A 16,957-nucleotide genomic window follows, 5' to 3' on the forward strand; every position below is an offset into this window, starting at 1 on the left:
TATAATCAGGGAGCCATGTAGGAGGCAAGGGAAATGTAATAATAAATGACACTTGGTCTTGCCCTCAAATTGTCTAAAATTCAATACAGAAGATCTGTACACAACAGAGGACTTTATCATCCAGGCAAGGAGAGGAGGCTTTGAAATAGGAGCATCTTTTCAGGATTATTTCTAAGTGTCAGCCAGCCCCTACGTCATGCCCTCTTTTCTGCTCCGTACCAGAAGATTTCTCTTCCCTTCACCTCTTCCAGGTGCTACTGCCCTTTTTCCTGAGATCACCCAACCTCTGAAATAAGGAGTTAAGGATTAACGAAAAGGAAACAGACGTGGAGTTGAACAACAGCAACAAAATATAAAAAAGAAAGGGAAAATCATCTGGAGAAACTGAAAGTTTGTAATTACCCCTCGCTATTTCTTACTGTCTAGTTCCATGGTTTCAAGTACGACCCATAGGCTGATGACTCCCAAACTCTTTATCTCCAGTGTGGGATCCCCCCGAGGTGCAATTCATACATATGACTGTGTACCTGAGATTGCCACTAGGAAAGCTTAAAGACGTCTAGAACACGGCCCAGACAAAACCCTTCTTTCCCCGTTTCCTGTTTTCTTTGCCATTCACTCCAATCCCAGGATTTAGCATCTCAGTGTATCAGTTCTCAAGCTGAGAAATTGAGGGGTCATACTTGATTCCTCCTTTTCTCTCATCCTCCCCATGCAATCCAAGAGCAAATCTTTTACTTCCACTTCCAAAAAACATCTTGAACCCACTCACTCTTCTCTGTCTCCACCACCGCAGGATGGACTACCAAAATCTCCAGCCTAGACCACGGCGCTAGACTCCTCTGTCATTTTACATATTCTGTTCTTGTCTCTGTACAATCGTTACTCAAAATGCCTATGAAATTAGGTCACTGTCCTGCTTATAAGCCTTCACTGCTGCCTGTTTTATTCAGAATAAAATTTAGGTTTCGTGCTCTGGTTCACAATGCATCTGCACACGTCTTCAACTTGCACCAGACTGTGCTTTCTATTCCTCTAACTCCAAATTGGTCTCGTTTCCTCCGCCTAGAATAATCTGCCTCTAGATTATTAGACCATAATCTCAGCGTGGTGTCAGGTCCAGTGTGACCTATTTAGAGAAGAATTCCCTGAGGTAAATTAATCCACTGTCTCCCAGTCTCTTATCAAATTTAACGGGTACATTTTTTTTAAGTTTATTTATTTATTGTGAGAGAGTCAGAGACAGCACGAGTGAGGGAGGGGCAGAGAGAGGGAGCGAGAGAGAATCCCAAACAGGCTCTAAGCTGTCAGCGCAGAACCTGATGCAGGGCTCCATCCCATGAAACTGTGAGATCATGACCTGAGTTGAAACCAAGAGTTAGACACTTAACGGACTGAGCCACCAGGTGCCCTGGGGTACTTTTTTTTTTTTTTTTTTTTAATCATAGAAATGTTTATGACTAAATTGTGTTCTCCAATGTATCCTGCCAAGCAGAACCAAGGGTGCAGGGCCACCACCCTGGTAAACCAGAAGGCAAGACCACCCTGGTTGGAACCAATGACAGGGCCTCAAGCCAAAGAGCATTATTCTCGAGGCTTAAAATCAGATGGATTTGCCATGCTAGTGTTCTGACTTACTTGGCACCAGTGACCCCTTTCTTATTTCTGATTTCTCCCTTTTGGAAGGGGGATGTCTGTCCTATGCCTGTCCCACCACTGTATTTGGGAAGTAGATAATTTGTCTCATCGCACAGATTCACAGCTGAAGAGGAATTTTGCCTCAGGGGGAGCCATACCCTGAATCTCACCCATTCTTGAGTAAGATGAAATTTAGATGAGATTGTAGACTCAAAATTCAGGCTGGAAAGGGTTAAGACTTCTGAAGCTAGGGTAAATATATACTGCATGTGAGAAGGACATGCCAGAGGGCAGGGTGTTTTGGGCTGAATTGTCTCCCACCAAAATGCATATGCTAAAGTCCTAACTCCCTAAACCCCAGGACATGACAGTATTTGGAGGTCAGATCATTCAAAACGAAATTAAATAAAATGATGTCATTAGGATAGGCTAATCCAGTATGACTGGTGTCCTTAAAGAAGAGGAGATTAGGACACAGACAGTTACAGAGGGAAGACCATGTGAGGATACAGGGAGAAGACGGCCATCTACAAGCCAAGTAGAGATGCCTGAGAAACCAAACCTGCTGATGCCTTGATCCTGGACTGCTGGCCTCCAAAACTAAGAAAACGCATTTCTGTTGTTTATGCCCCCTAGTGTGTGGCAGCCCTAGCAAACTAATTCAGAAAGTATCTGAAATAGGCTTGTTTATTTAATTACTAATTAAAGAATGCCCCAAAGAATGCCCTGCTCTTCTAGTAGGAACAGCCCCAAGTGCCTCAATAATCAGGGTACAGCTCAACAAATGAGGCTAACCCATAAGGCATTCGAGTAAGTTTCTCCAAAAAGATTTCTTTTTATTTTGTCATATACATTTCCCCAAACCTTATTTATTTAAAAAAATTTTTAATGTTTATTTACTTTAAGAAAGAGAGACAGAGCAGGAAGAGGGGAAAGGCAGAGAGAGAGGGAGATACAGAATCTGAAGCAGGCTCCAGGCTCCAAGCTGTCAGCACAGAGCCCAACTCGGGGCTCAAACTCACAAACTGTGAGATTGACTGAGCCACCCAGGCACCCTCATCTTCCACAAATTTTAATGTATTAGTCTCAGTGCCCCTCTCACTACCTATTTCGTTTGATTTCTACTTCACTAATTTTTGTTTCAATCTATATCATTTCCTTCCTTCTACATTATTTGGGGTTTTCCCTCATTTTCCCTAACTCCTTAAATTGTATGCTAAAGTGCATTAATTGTGAGCTGCATCTCACAACTTGATGATAGTTTTGCTATCATTCACTCGGATTTTCCAATTTCCATTATGATTTCTTCTTTGACTATGAGTTTAAGACATCCCATCATTTCCAAGCATAAGACATTTCAGTTCTTTTCCTGCAATTTATTTCAAACTTAATTGCATGATAACATACCCTATATGAAACCAATACTTTGAAATTTGCCAAAACTAACTTTGAGACTTAGTAAATAGTCAATTTTCATTAATGTTTAATGTGTGTTTAATGTTTTATTTTTTTTTTATTTTTGAGAGAGAGAGAGACAGAGCATGAGCAGGGGAGGGGCAGAGAGAGGGGAGACACAGAATCTGAAGCAGGCTCCAGGCTCTGAGTTGTCAGCACAGAGCCCGACGCGGGGCTCAAACTCACGGAGTGTGAGATCATGACCTGAGCCGAAATCAGACACCCAACCGACTGAGGCACCCAGGCACCCCTGTTTCATGTGTGTTTAAAATGTGTATTCTCTAATGTTCTAACCTGTCTGTTAGATCAAGCTTAATAATGGTGCTCTTCAAATATTCCGTCTCCTGCTAATTTTTTGTCGGTCTGATATATCAATCATTGAAACTTGCTAAATTTGCTAAACCAGTGATTCTCAAAATATGGTTCCCAAACCAGAAACAGCAGCAGCATGTGAGAACTTATTAGAGGTGGAAATTCTCAGATTCTATGCCCAACCTATTGAATCAGAAGCCCCAGAGATGGGCCCAGCAATCTGCTTTAACAAGACTTCCACAGGTTCTGAGGCATACTAAAGTTTGAGAACCAATGCGTTAAATGATCCCTCTCGAATGGGGGCTTTGTCAGTTTCTCCTTGCAGATTTGTCAATATTTGATTCATATGTTTTCAATTGTTGTTAATAGGCATGTAGTAGCATTAAATTGTTATATATCTCTAGTGAATCAAAGGTTTTATCATTATGAAAGAACACTAGTTATTTGTAGTAAACAGATAACTTTTTGTGTTAAAGTCAATTTTTCCTACTAATATGGCTTTTCCAAGTTCCTTTCAGTTAGTGTTGTCCTAGGGTATTTTGTTTTCCCACTTTGTCTTTCAATAATATGTCTGTATAACAATGATTTGTATACATCTCTTGAAATAGCATATAGCTGGATTTCGTTTTGTTTTTCAATCTGATCATCTTTGTCTTTTCATCAGAGTTTAATATATTTACACAAGGAATGATTAATGGAATATTCAGATTTATTTATACCAAATTACTATGTGTTTTCAACTTGTCTCACTCAATGGTACTTTTTTTCCCTCTTTCTTGCCTCCTTTTGTAAATTATAGAACTATGTCTATTCTTTTATGGTTGCCCTAGCTATTCTAATGTGCAAACTTAACGAAGTTTGAAATTATCAGTGTTAATCCTGTTTCTAAACAATACAAGAATCTTAGAATACTTCAATAATTTCTCCAACCTATATGCTATTGTCTAGTAATTTAATTCTAACTTGCTTTTTCTTCCCTACAAGGTGGATAAATTTATTCATGTTTTATACAGTCATTGATTGTTTAGACATACTTAGGACCAGATTAATGGGTGTGTGGCCTGTGAAGTCCCATACTGGTCCCTGTTCTGAAGGGCCCCATGCTTGACTTAATACTCTGCTGCCGCCATTTTGAATTCTTAATAATTTTTTAACAAGGGGCCCTGCATTTTCAGGGCTCTGCATTGAGACCCAAAAATTATGTACCCAAATCTTCCATCAAGAACTTCTTTTAGAGGGTGACTTATTTTTCTTGTATTTATTTATTTTGAGTGAGTGTGTGTGTGTGTGTGTGTGTGCAAATGGGAGAGGGGTAGACAGAGGGGGAGACAGACTCCCAGGCAGGCTCTGCACTGTCAGCGCAGAGCCCAATGCGGGGCTGGAATTCACGAACCGCGAGATCATGACCTGAGCTGAAGTCAGACACTTAACCAAATGAGGCACTGGGGTGCCCCTAGATAGTGCCTTTTGATGGTAAAGTCTCTCTTTTTTGACTGTGTAAAAATCTTAATTGTACCTTCTTTGCTTTTAAATTGGTTTTGAGGGTATAGAACTTTAGATTGACTAATACCTTCTCTTGCCACTTTGAATGTATTTTTCCTGTTTACGCTGTTGCAACTGAAAGTCAACCAACTATCCAATTACCTTTTCTTTGTAGGTGACTTGACTCTTTTTCTGTGACTTTTTACTGCCTTCTCTTTTTTGGGGTTGTATATTTCACTAAGATGTGTCTCGATGTTGATATGTTACTTGGGATTTGTTTGGCTTTGTTGGGCTTCCCAGACTTTAAGATATCTTTTAATAATTAGGGAAATATTCAGCCATTAGATTCATATTGCCCTTTCCCTGGTCTCTCTACTATCTTCTTCAGGGACTCCTTTTAGACATAGATCAGACACCCTTATTCTCTCCTCCACATTCCTCAGTTCCTTTCATATTTTCCATTATTTTTCTCTCTGAATTTGTTCTGGATAATGATTTCAAGTCTACCTTCAATAATGTTAATTCTTTTTTTAATTGTGTCTAATGGTGATTAAACCAATTTTGAGATTTTCTTTTCAGTTATTTCTAGAGGTTATTTTGCAAATCTACTTGTTTTGTACTCATATTTTTAAGCTTTACTTTTATTTTTTTTCACTTTTATTTCTTTAAACAAAGTTATTTTATATTCTGTGTTAAAAATTCCAAAAGCTGAAAATTTTATAGGCCTATTTATGCTGTTCATTAATTCTCTTTTCTCACTGAGGAGGCATTATTTCTCTTGAACTGTTCTTTTTTTTTTAAGTTGTTTGATGTTTATTTTTGAGAGAGAGAGACAGCAGACAGACAGAGTGTGAGCGGAGAAGGGGCAGAAAGAGAGGGAGACACAGAATCTTAAGCAGACTCCAGGCTTTGAGTTGTCAGCACAGACCCCAACTTGGGGCTCGAACTCATGAACCATGAGATCATGACCTGAGCCAAAGTCAGATGCTCAACTGACTGAGCTACCCAGGCACCCTGAACTGTTCTTTTCTTTGAAATATTACCTACGAATATGTTGACATCTAGATTGGAGCTGACTTCTCTCAAAGATGAGTTAATTCTATCTGGGGGAGCTGCCACACTGGGACCACTTTATTTGTTTGTTTGTTTGTTTGTTTGTTTGTTTTTAAGTAGGCTCCAGGCTCAGTGCAGAGCCCAATGCTAGACCTGAACTCACAACCCTGAGTTCAAGACCTGAGCTGAGATCAAGAGTCAGACAGTTAACCAACTGAGCCACCCAGGTACCCCCAAATTGGGACTACTTTATTTTTTTATTTTTTTTTTCAACGTTTTTTATTTATTTTTGGGAGAGAGAGAGACAGAGCATGAACGGGGGAGGGGCAGAGAGAGAGGGAGACACAGAATCAGAAACAGGCTCCAGGCTCCGAGCCATCAGCCCAGAGCCCGACGCGGGGCTCGAACTCACGGACCGCGAGATCGTGACCTGGCTGAAGTCGGACGCTTAACCGACTGCGCCACCCAGGCGCCCCGGGACTACTTTATTTTTTTAATGTTTATGTATTTATTTTGAGAGAGAGAGAGAGTGTGTGTGTGAGCAGACGAGGGGCAGAGAGGAGGGAGTGGAGAGAGAGAGAATCCCAAGCAGGCTCCACGTTGTCAGGAGAGGCCCAACTCAGGGCTCAAGCTCACAACCGTGAGCCAAGTTTCAGTTGGACACTTAACTAAATGAGCCCCCCAGGCACCCCTGGGACTATGTTAATTATATCCTATACTGGAGGGAATTTTTTGAAACACACAGCATGAGTTAGAACCACATAACTCATAAGGGCCAGCTTGTTCAAAGAATATTTTCTCAACTTCAGAACAGAACAGTCTTCTCTGATCTCTTCTGCAGAATGGAGTTTATTTTTCATTTACCCTTATACTTCAAGTATAGTTCTCTGAGCCTCCAGCTTCATTGAGAAGGTTTATTACTAGGCCCCTCACCTTAAGCATGCCTTGAACTTTAATATTTATACTTAAATCTTCAGGGTTTAGCAGGAACCTTCTGGGCAAAAATGGACTTTAGCATATTCCTAGTTCCCAGGATCTCTGAGTTTCCCTCAAAACTACCAGTCCTGCAATGGGTTTTAAATGAGTTTATATTCTTTATGTTTTATCTGTTTAGTTTATAGGGTCATTCAGAGTATCTAATTGACAAAATTGCCTGAAATGGAACTCTGCATCTACTTAATCTATAACATAAAATTTTGAACCATGAAGATATTTTAAGAAGAAGAAGAAAATACACAAACTAGCAACAGACTTGGAGAAGATATTTACAATCCATATATCTGACAAAGACCTCATACCCACAATACATAAAAACTACAAATGAAGAAAAAGACAACCTAAGTAAAAATTAGGCAAAATATATTTACATGCACTTCACAAGATAGGATATCCAAATGGTCACCAAGGAAATGCAATAACATTCCACTACATAACAGAAGGGCTACTTTTGGGGGGCAACTGGGTGGCTCGGTCAATTAAGTGTCAGACTTTGGCTCAGGTCACGATCGCACGGTTCACAAGTTTGAGCCCCACATTGGGCTCTGTGCCAACAGCTCAGAGTCTGGAGCCTGCTTGAGATTCTGTGTCTTTCTCTCTGCCCCTCCCCTACTCACGCTCTGACTCTACCTCAAAAGGAAGTAAACATTTAAAACAAAAGAAGTGCTAATTTTTTAAAACGACAATACCAAATATTGATGAGGATGCAGAATTTCTGTTACTGTTACAGACTTCTGGTGAGAACGTAAAAAATGCAATCACTTCATTAAACCATAGACCTGCTGAGGCTGCACATAGGCTTCCCCAAGATCCTGCAATCCCGCTCTGGGTGTGTACCAAAAAGAAAATACGTATTTGCATAAGCGAGATATACAAGAATGCTCATAGCGTCTTTATCAATATTACCCCTGTGATGTTGTGACATAATAAGAAAAACATATTTGGTCCCTGCTCCTGGCATAGAGCTCCTAAAACCCTTGGGATGTCCTGAGGGAGAGGGGTAAGAGAAGCATCTTCTGTTACGCATAATAAGCCCCTTTGAACCATATCTGAGTTTATGCCAGTGTGATGAGTCTTCGAGATTGGGGTCTGGTCACCGAAAAAAAAACAGCCATGTGATTAGGAGGGTGGGACTTTTAGCTCCACCCCCTGACCTCCAGGAAGGAGAGAGGATTCTCTCTCTCTCTCTGAGCTAGAATTCAGTTCATTATGAACCACCCGGTGATTTCATCAACTGCACCTCCATAATGGAACCTCCATAAAAACATTAACCGATAAGGTTCAGAGAGCTCTGGGTTGATGAACACAGGAAGTGCTGGAGGGTAGTGTTCCCAGAGAGAGCATGGAGGCTCTGTTACCTACTTACCCCCCACATCTTGTCTATGCATCTCCTCCTTTGGACTGTTCCTGAGTCTTATCCTGTAAAATAAGTAGATAAGTAGGTAACAATATAAATAAATAAATAAATAAATAAATAAATAAATAAATAAATAAATAAATAAAAAATAGGTAAGTAACCTATTTTCCTGAGCTCTGTGAGTCCTTTAAGCAAATTATCAAACCTGAGAAGGAGGTCAGGGGAGCCCTCTGACTTGCTAGCTGGCTGGTCAGAAGCATGGGGGGCCCAGGTTTGCAACTGGCATGTCAAGTAGAGGCAGTCGTGTAAGGCTGAGCCTTTAACCTGTGGGGTCTGTAGTAATAATGCCAGGTACTTAGTTACAGAATTCAGTTGAGTTGTAGGACACCCAGTTGGCACCCAGAGGGTGGGAGAATTGGTTGTTGGTGTGAAAAATCTGCACGCTTGGTGTCAGAAGAGTTCTGTGGGCAAAATCAGGTTTTAGTGAGCCCCAAACTCAAAAGTACCTGAATGTTTATCGGCAGTAGGACAGATAAATTTCCACAATGGAATACTATAGTGTGTTGGGAAAAACACCAAGTACTGATATGTGAAACATGGGATGGTGACTCTACAGACATATATTGAGTGAAAAAAGTCAGAACTACTCTGTGCTTCCATTTATATGAGTTTCAAGAAGCTCAAGAAGGTAAAACTAATCTATTATGTTTACTTATTTATTTTGAGAGAGAGAGAGCGTGAGTGAGGGAGTGGGCAGAGCAAGAGGGAGAGAGAGAGTCCCAAGCAGGCTCTGCACTGATGCAGGGCTCCACTCACGACCTGTGAGATCATGACCTGAGCTAAAATCAAGAGTTGGATGCTTCATGGACTGAGCCACCCAGCTGCCCAAAACTAATCCATTACGACAGGAATCAGAATAGTGGTTACTTTTGGTGTTAAGGTTTGAATTGTGTTTCCCAAAAAGGTATATGGAAGTCCTAATTCCTGTACCTATGAATGTGACCTTACTGGAAATGGGATCTTTGAAGATGTGATAAGTAGGTTGCAGTCATACAGAATTAGGCTGGGTCCTAACTCAATGACCAACATCCCTTATGAGGGCAATGTGGACACAGAGACAGAGGGATATAGATAGAGAAGGCCGTGTGATGAGGAAGGTGAGATCAGAGTAACAGCTGCAGAACAAGGAGCTCCCAGAATTGCTGGAAACCACCAGAAGCAAGAGAGAGTCTAGAACAGATTCCCCCCAAGGGGTGCCTGGGTGGCTCTGTCAGTTGAGCATCCGACATCTGCTCAGGTCATGATCCCATGGTTTGTGGGTTCGAGCCCCATATTGGATTCTGGGCAGATAGCTCAGAGCCTGGAGCCTGCTTCAGATTCTGGGTCTCTCTTTCTCTCTGCCCCTCCCTGGCTTGAGCTCTGTCTCTCTCTTAAAAATAAATAAACATTAAAAAAAAAAAAAAACAATGCCTTATAAACATAAAAGGATATAAATCAGGGAATTGGAATCAGGTGCTTACAAAAAATGTTCGGAATGCCTAGAGAAGCAGACTCTAGCCTGATGTCCAGGGGTGACTTCTAGGAAGAACACAGAACTAGCCCAGCAGAGGAGCCACACCTTGGCTACAGCCAGGGAAGTGGAAACACTTCCCTGCCTCTAGAACATACTATGGGTCAGGGTCAGGAAGTCACTGGTGCTGCACATGGTCCTTGTGAGCTCTTGCGTGCCTGTCAGACACCCCACGCCTGGCCTCCTGCTATCTGCACAGCTAGAAATTGGACACTGAGAAAAAAACACCCCTGTGACTCTAGGAGCTGGCAGAAAATACTAGAAGTGACAGGCAGATGGCCTTGACCTCACTTCCACCTCTAATTCATAACAAATGTATCTAATTCGTGGAAAGTATCCCAACAGTTGGTAACTTTTCAGACCCTGCAGGATAAAAAGGCAGAGTAGGGAGACTTGGGAATGGAGGCTAAATTATGAATTATGTCCCCCATAATTCAGACCTTTGGCTACTCAATCTCTATGGACATTTGTACCCATACTTAAACTTTTTTTTAAATTGTTTAATTTTTAATGTTTGTTTATTTTTGAGAGAGAGACAGACAGTGAGCAGGGGAGGGGCAGAGAGGGAGACATAATCCAAAGCGGGCTCCAGGCTCTGAGCTGTCAGCACAGATTCCTACATGGGGCTTGAACCCACGAACCGCAAGATCATCACCTGAGCTGAGGATGCTCAACCGACTGAGCCACCCAGGCACCTCCATATTTAAAGTTCTAAACAATGGCGAGAGCAAAACACCCTGTTCCTGCCTCATGCGATGTAGTTACCTTCAGACAGACATGCACGGTCTCTCACAAGAAGGGTAAAGGCAAATTCCAAAGAATCATTGCCTGCACCTCTGGGTAGTGTTTGCTCCTCTTCTCATTCAGTCCACAGAACCATGTTCTGTAACAGGTGGACTAAACTATCAAGTTAACCACCAACACACCCATACAAATACAAGGAAAAAGGAAGAGGAAAAACATAAAGGAAATTGGTTCAAGTATATGCATATTAGCCCAAGACGAGGGCTTGATGCACCTGTTTGTTTGGGAGGTGACCTCCCAGAGGAAGGGTGAAGATTGGGATGAGATAGGAAAGGGGAAAGAGAGCAGAACTGGTTGTGGGGCCGGTTATCACGTGGGCAACGGCTGCCGATCCCACTGGGACTTCTGTGCGGAACAGATTCCATGCAACTCCGAGTTATGCCCTCTCAAGGACGGAGGTGGGAATCTATCCAACTCCAATCCCTGATGGCAGAGAGTTGCCCCTGGGCACTAACTCCTCTCCGTGTAGGGAACCCCATGCATGGCTTGAGCAAACTTCCCTGATGTCAGAGAAAGCCCTGAGCAGGAAAACAGAAACGCTAAAGGACACGTTTATTTATTGTTGTTTATTTCCTGAGGAGTCCTGCCTGCATCGGGAAGCTAAGTTTTCCATGAACTTTTCTGGCTTGGCACATAAGAGGCAAACCAAAAGGTTCCCAAGATTCCAGAAAAACTCTTTGTCCCCTTGTATAGCAGGAGACCTATTTCTCCTGGATGGTCAAGATCAATCATCCCAATGAGTATAGTGACCCTCTCCTCTATTTGCCAATAGCAAGCACCTGGACACTGCACTGTTGTTGCAGAAAGAACCCCACGTCATCACTACCCATGCTGAACACCAGAAGAAACAGACAGATGGCTTCTGCCTCACGTCTACCTCTCAAATCTTGACCACAGACATCTTGTAACAGCCTAGCTACTGTCAATTCTTTTAATGTATTTATCAGTTAGAGATGCTTTCTGAAATATTTACAAAGATATGATTCCATCTCACTAGTAAGTGGAATATTTATATCTGTGACACACAATGTCTCTCTATCTTGGATAGTGTGGAAGGTTGTAACTTTCTGGGTAATTTACGAGCACTGGGATTATAAACACTAAGCTCAGTGTTTATTAGCAATACAAGTCTTAAAGTGGATACTCCTGTGGGTGGTACCCACTGCAGGAGTTACATAATTAATGCACTGATTCTTCCTGGTCTTGCTTTCAAAGCCAACAAATTTGGGAGATGCCCTCTTTACACTAATCTCATTCTAAGTGATTTTATTGAAAACGTCAAAGGAAAATAATTAAGGGGCAAAATGAATAGGTCCATTACATGGAGTTATTCCATGTAAAATCTACACTGTAGATTATTGCATTATTATTCAAATACTGATGTGCTTTTGAAAAATTTCCAAGCAGAAGTAGAAAGAGAAGAGGTTGGGACATTTAGGATGTAATGGAACATCATTGAAAAGTGCTGCTGTTAAAAAGTAAGTAGGTAAGCACTTGAGAAATTTAGGCATATACCATTGAGCACATAAAAATGATATTTTAAGCTCAAGAATGAACTAAAAGTCTTATTGAACTGCTGACAGTTTTTGAAAAGTATTGAAAAACTATATAGCAGCACAAAGAATTGAAAGGGTAAGTATAGTGCCATCCTGTATTAGCTGCAGAAACAGTGTCCCCTAAATGTCTCTTAAAATTATCCTCATAGGCCCAACCCACTTGTCAGCAAAAATTAAATGGCAGGGTTATTGTGATATTTACTGAGATGCTGCCTACTTTTACAAAACACTCTTCAAAACATTTACTAATGTGTTGTTATAAATAATTAAAACCAAATGAATTCAGAATTGCTAAATAATTTAAACACTTGTCAAAATAAATCACCTAAGAATATTCTGAGGTTTGATATATTTGATTTTCATGCTTTGATTTACTTGTTTCCCCATTAAATCAGATAAAATAAAACAAAGAAGAGTTAAACTTTCAACTCATATATGCCAAATAACAGTGCCTGTACCGTCCTGAAAAACACGTTTGTTGGAAAAGAAACTTAAATGCATTAATAAAAGAAACTGATAAAATTTGAAATTTGGGTGGATTTTCCACAAGTCACACGTGCTCTAAATTCAAATCACAGTACTGTCTTCCCACAAGTACTGTCGTATTTTCATAGACCATAGACCCTGTTTTGGGTTTAATGTATATGGTCCTTGGGCTCAAAACATTAATATATATATTAATATGTATATGTGTCCTTGGCATCAAGAAATTAGCAATATATAGGGGAAATAAAGCATGTACAATAAAAACTGACAAAGTAAAGTACTATATGTCAAATGCCATAAATTCTAAAGGGATTCAAAATTAGATTAGACAGCACCAGGCTCAATCAGAAACAACTTCAAAAAAACAAAACACCCTTTTTTTCCTGGGCTTTAAATTATACCTAGGACCTAGGATAGGTGATGAGTAAGAGAGCATTTGGAATCAAGGTAAAAAGTAGAGTATTGCGTCTCAGCATGGAAGAACGAGCAAACAGCCTGGCTGAAAGAGGGGACTTCATGATACGAAACAGAAGACAAGGAGAGAAATGTAGGTTGGGGTTAAACTAGAAAGGGCCTTGAACTGAGGTCAAGCAGTTTCAGTTCCACTGTACAGACAGTCCGTAAGAGGCTTTTTGAGCAGTCTAGTACTAAGAAGGCTGCTCCTGTAGAACACATTAGAAATAAAGGGTTGAATGCGGGGAGAGCCATTAGCAGGTCATTACGGCAGCGTGGATTCTGTAGCAGGGTCCAGTGGATCATGAATCGTGGTAATAGGAATAAAGAAGAAGGACCAGAACAAAGGAGGCGTCCTTAGAACCCAGAGAAGTTGGTGATTGCTTAGCAAGAAGAGACAAAAGACCAGACTAAGAAAGGAAGAAGAGAACGGGCTTGATTTTCAAGCTTCAAGGAATAGCTATGTTTTCAGGGGGTCATGTCTGGGCCTGTTTAAAATACATGGAGAAGACTGCTAGAGGGGTGCCTGAGTGGCTCAGTCGTTTGAGCAACTGACTTCAGCTCAGGTCATGATCTCATAGTTCATGGGTTCGAGCCCCACATAGGGCTCTGTGATGACAGCTCGGAGCCTAGAGCCTGCTTCCGATTCTGTGTCTCCCTCTCTCTCTGCCCCTCCGCTGCTCATGCTCTGTCTCTCTCTGTCTCAAAAATAAATAAACATTAAAAAAAATTTTAAATAAATGAAAATAAACATCAAAAAAGTAAAAAATAAAAGACTGATCACAAGCTACTCAAAAGTAAAAAAAAAAAAAAAAAAATGGAAAAGACTGTTAGAACAAGAGATCTGGAACTCTGGCCTAGCAGTGGCAGCTGGACAAGGAAATGAAACTAAATATCCTGAGGAAGAGAATGCAGGTAGAAAAAAACAGAACCAACCTAGCAAATGCCCTCACTTAGAGGGCTGCCTTTTGTGGAAGCCAAAACATTTAATGTCAGTGCAAGAAACAGACATATGTAATAGGAGTGATGACAATGATTATTATTTTAGAAGTTTATCTCTCAATATTACTCAGGCAAATAATAAGATACAGAAATTTCACTAAAGGATAATGAAAAAGCAAGAATGATACCAACCAAAACTCTTTTTCATGAATTATGCCAAGAGAAATTGTGACAGATCAAGAGGGACAAATGTTGGAATGTTTTCAAATTAAATGCATATTGCTCACTTATGCGAGACGAAGGCTGATGGAATATTTGTCTACAAATATGTAAGTGGATGTAAGCACATAAGAAGTGCTTAGTTAATGTTGCTTAATAATTAGTTAAGGACATTCTGACTTCAGATGCTCGCGGGCAATGCAGGAAACCAGACATATAAATCACCAATTAAAATAAAGTAAAATGAAGCCATAATAATAATGCTTATTATTATTATCATTATGTGCTTACCATGTTTTTATTATCCCCACTTTATAGAACAAGAAACCGAGGTCGAGAGAGGTTATACAAATTGCTCAAAGTCACACAGTTAATAGATAATACATTCAAACCCAGATTTGCTGATTCCACAGTCTGGGCCCTTAAACAGATACATCAAGTCTCCAGAGAGGGTTCAATAGTGGTTTCCGTGGAAGGTAGAACGGAGGAGGTTCTTGATGCAAAAGGCAAGAGACAGCACTGAGAGGGTAACGAGATCAGGAATAGTTTCACTGAGTTGAATAAGGCAGCTTCATAAAAAGTAGAGGTTTGGTAGACAAAGAAACAGAACGTGGCAGGCAAAAGGAAGAAGAATTACAAACACAAGGTGTGACTGGCTCACCGAGGGCACATGAAGATATGGTAAAAGGCAAGGTCAGAAAGGTCAGCAGGAACATGCCTTCAAGAGCTCGATGCCTCCTGAAGCCTTGTGACACCAGGAAGCTTAGGAACGTCCTGACTGTTGAGACATTAATGTGTGTGATGGATAGCACAGGGCAGAAATGCTAGTAAGGAGGTAAGTGTCATAGTCTGGGCAAAGCTAATAGGGAGCCTAAACTAGGGATGGAAAGGAGGGAACAGAGCGTGAACATATTTAGAAAGTACAGTCTATAAAGTTGAGTGCTGATAGGACTTCCGGGTGAAGGGGAAGGGGGACTCGAGGCTAACTTCCGGCTTCTGACTACTGCAAGGCACAAAAGATTTTTTTTTTCCTCTTGAAGACTCTAGCGAGAAGAGCAAGTCTGACACGGGAAATAATGAAATAATGAATTCTACGTTGGACTTTTGTGTTCGGAATGCCTCTAAGACATCCAGATGGAGATGTATAGAGAATATACAGTAAAAATTTGTGTCTGTCACTCGGAAGTGATTTGTTACTACCCACTGATATCGAACTGATGTAGCCCTTCCAAATGTGCAATATTCTTCTGTTAATTCAGAAAGCAACCTTTTATGTGTGGAAATACAAAGGTATGGGTTTAATAACACACACCGGTGAGCATAATCCTACTACTGGTCAACAACAGATCCTGGATGTGAGAGCAGGTCGGTCAACTTTGGATCTGTCCATTAGACTGTACTGCCTCCATGTGCATCCAAGTTGCAATAGCAGAAGGAAAGTATATCACTTCATTGTTTTAGGAAAAATTATACACATTCAAATACTTGGAAGGCAAAAGTAATCCAATGAGACAGATTCTTAGTCTATGTAACCTTTTGGGAAACCTGTTGGGAGCTCTGCCATAGTCTGGTATTTCCCAGAATAAAGCCTTAACACAATAATAATTTCTAAATGACCTACAAAAGAATTCTTTAGTAATCTGAAAGGATTTTTATTCTTAGCTTTATTAAGTTACCAAGAAGTAATGGACCAATTAGAAATAAGGGCTAGAAGTAAAATGTAATTACTTGCTATACTATCTTCCTGTGATCTTCAGCCAAAAGCACTAAAGGTCAGAATGTATGTCTAGTATTAATAAAAAACCAAAGCATTGTTAAGCACGATAGTGAGCATACTCTGAAGATTTAGGAAAAGACAATAAAAAATGATTTTTCTAGCCTGGGGATGGGGAGTAGACTCACACAAGTTCTATAAAATATGGTTAGCACTTACCCATGCAAACAAAGGAAGAAATTCCTCTTTCTTCAAAAACAGATACCATAGAACTCCAAAAGAGGAGAACAATTATGGCGGGGGGGGGGAGAATTAATTAAAAGAATACAATGATCTGGGGATTTAAAACTCAGATTTACTTATGTGCTGAGACTTTTGAAAAGGAGGAAAAGGCTATGCACGTTTTAAGTGAGGCAGTAGTAGAATGTGAACTCAAGACTGAAAGCTACCTCTGTCTTCAAATTCCATGCTGCCAATCACCCTGTCTTCTGCCTTTTAAGAGAGAAGGTTAGATATTATCTTCCCAAACCCCAAGTCAACATGTCTGAAATCCTCTCATCAACCATCACCTGGAGAAGAGTTTGTCTTCCTTAAAAGCATAATCCTAAGTGAGAGGAAATCTACGGTATGGGTCACCCACCTTGTCATTATTAATTGAATAATTAAATATTGAGTGTTTAATCTGTGCTGGGCAAGATTCTAGCAATTGCATATAGACAGTATGGAAGATGGGTTGGGGAAGGACATGAATGAATAAATGAATGGATGAATAATACAGGAAGAGTATCAGAGAGTTGCAAGTGCTCGTGATAGGAGGGAAGGAATGGTAGAACAGAAGTAGGTAATAACATTAAATTTAAATCAGAAGAACTAAGGGCTAGCTTAGCTTTGCCACAAACTAGTGTTTGGACCTTGGGCAC

At 40.6% G+C, this 16,957-nt stretch overlaps 1 protein-coding gene across 2 annotated transcripts in view; it reads right to left on the reverse strand.

Moving 5' to 3' along the window:
* SLC35F2 (solute carrier family 35 member F2) overlaps positions 1-16,957 on the reverse strand; it is a 101,637-nt gene that overhangs the window by 68,633 nt on the left and 16,047 nt on the right. For both annotated transcript variants that reach the window (XM_042959712.1, XM_042959711.1), the window contains exon 3: positions 8,303-8,355. The gene's annotated coding sequence lies outside the window, so the exon portion shown is untranslated. The remainder of the gene's footprint in view (positions 1-8,302; positions 8,356-16,957) is intronic.

Source organism: Panthera tigris, chromosome D1 (assembly GCF_018350195.1).
Source record: "Panthera tigris isolate Pti1 chromosome D1, P.tigris_Pti1_mat1.1, whole genome shotgun sequence".
NCBI lineage: Eukaryota > Metazoa > Chordata > Mammalia > Carnivora > Felidae > Panthera > Panthera tigris.